Raw genomic sequence first — 2264 nt, 5'->3', positions numbered from 1 at the left:
CTACGATGGAAAAGAGAATATAGAAAAGGCATGCTGATAAAAACAAACAACCCCCACTAAACAAAACACTTAAGCAAACAGCCTGTCATGGTGGGCATGGTGATAGCCACCAGGATGGACGATACTAGAACAGGCCTTCTTCATTGCCGCAACTGAAAGCGGCTGATTTACATAAACTTATTCGTTCGCTTCGTCATCACACACAACTTCCATCGTCAGCTCGCATGATGCAGTCAACCAGCCACACAGCCAATGCACATGCTTATTCGCGCACCGCACACTCGCGCACCGCTTCACGATCGCACGATCTCGACCCAATCACCACACACCATAATCAGCACCTACATCATTATAATTTTCATGCTCATCGGATTCGTCGTCGACACCACCGTCGCCAGTGCCGCTCGCAACGGTTCTATCACTATTATCTGCCATTGCCTGTTCCGCTGTGAAACCGCGATCTTCGTGATGATTATTGTCACCGGGCAACGCACACGCAAGCCAGCACTTGGGCATCAGTGAGCAGAACGTGGGGAGAGAGCATGATGGGAATGAGATTTGGAGAAGCGCAGGAACAAAAAAATATAATACGCACCAATTCTCCAACACTTCACCGTTCTGCTTCTTGCTGTCAACATGCCGTACCGATGGCTCACGGCGATGGTAAGACGGCATTTCTGCCATTGTTGTGTGCTTTCTTGTTTGTATTTCATAACCTTTTCCCTGTCCTCACTTCACACGGACCGTTCATATATCGCTGCTGCTGCAGCTGTTCGATTCTCAGTTGCGTGGCGGCCCCGTTCCAAGTCGAGCAGTTAGTGTGAGGGTGTAAATTGCTGGTGTAAACCACTTGAACCGTTTGTGCAACAACACCCAATCCATGGCGACGGTGACGACGGCGGCAGCGACGACACTGATAGTACAGTGCTTCGCTATCAAACTAGATGCCGCCAGCTTCTGCACCAGGCTGCTGAACAATCCTTAAAGCCCACCGGCCTTACCGGGTCCACTTTTCCGCTTGCACGTGGTGTTGATAAATAGCAAGGCAGCTTCTAACCGGCTTCTTGCTGCTGGCTCTCGGCTCGACTCTTTTCAATTTCACCACTTCCGGTCACTTGAAACTTCGGCCAGTCGAGGGAAGCTCTCGGACAGAAGTTTTGCCGGTATAGACGGCACAGCATAACACTCTCACACGATCTACTAGTATACAAACAAACACACATTCACACACATACATGTTTATACACAATCTACACCCTGGTCGGGGTTGAAAGTTTATGAAAGGCGAGACTTTGGTCACTGACCGACTTCCCAGTGTGCCACTGCTGACAAATCCTGCAAAAGCTTCTCCCTCAACCCCCTAACGGCGTGTCAGAGTGTCAGGAGAGTGGCTTTCGGTGGCTCAACTTTTGCACGATATTTCATTAATCTTCGACCGGAGCGGTTAAGCTGAACGGAAACATCTCCTGCTGGCAGACGTGCTGGTTGTGAAAGTCAATTCCGTACATTCGCTGTCTCCGTCGGGCAGGATGCCGCATGCAAGTGGGAAGCAGGCGTCAAAACACCAGCTAAGCGCCGTATATAGATATGGGTTTATACATAAACATTAGCTCATGCTGGACTGGATTGATTGTGTCGTGCAAGATAAGGACGTTTAGTTTTGATGCTTATCTGGATTATTTCAAAAACAAAGAAATAAGCCTCTGTGCGTCGGTATTAGCACGCTGGTTCGGTGTTTCATAAAACCTTCTAGCATGCAGCAACAGTCTTAACACACGGATTAATGTGAAATGTTTTAAGATTTTCATCAAACATCGTAGGAAGTATGCTCGTTAACGTATAATGCTTATCCAAAACCATTCACATATATCATCCGTTGTTTAATCCGGTGCTATGAAAATACTGTTTAACCAATTGTTCCTAAGATGCTTTTCAACAAAAACTTCAAGGTATTTTATTATTTCCCAGAATGGTTGGGTGATCGTAATAATTAAACATTTATCGCTGAAAGGCTTGCCAACTTTGCCCAGTATGCTAGTATGGCGTTATCAACGAACAAAGCGAGTATGATGGGAAGGATGAAGAACATTTTCAACACACTTGCAGAATGTATGATCCAACCCGAACGATAACCGAGGCCCGGAAATATGACAATCTTTGAGGTAGCTGCAAATTCAGATTCAAAACTAGGTCAGTTCATCCGAGCCAGTGCATCCGAGGGAAAAAAGCACATAACCCTGTCGAGTTTTCGCAAATCACAAACA

At 46.6% G+C, this 2264-nt stretch overlaps 1 protein-coding gene across 14 annotated transcripts in view; it reads right to left on the bottom strand.

Moving 5' to 3' along the window:
* The window catches only part of LOC1274064 (5-hydroxytryptamine receptor 1), a 52582-nt gene that overhangs the window by 49097 nt on the left and 1221 nt on the right, over positions 1-2264 (bottom strand). For 2 of the 14 annotated variants that reach the window (XM_061641528.1, XM_061641536.1), the window contains exon 1: positions 1002-2245. The exons of 8 other annotated variants lie outside the window; for them this stretch is intronic. The gene's annotated coding sequence lies outside the window, so the exon portion shown is untranslated. Of the gene's footprint in view, positions 1-345; positions 2246-2264 lie in introns of those variants that run through there. 4 more of the 14 variants (XM_061641526.1, XM_061641534.1, XM_061641527.1 and 1 more) reach the window with 3 other exon arrangements.

The sequence above is a fragment of the Anopheles gambiae genome, chromosome 2 (genome assembly GCF_943734735.2).
Source record: "Anopheles gambiae chromosome 2, idAnoGambNW_F1_1, whole genome shotgun sequence".
In the NCBI taxonomy this organism is placed as follows: domain Eukaryota; kingdom Metazoa; phylum Arthropoda; class Insecta; order Diptera; family Culicidae; genus Anopheles; species Anopheles gambiae.
Note: the sequence above shows the minus strand (reverse complement) of the source record. Positions and strands in the feature narration are given on the sequence as shown.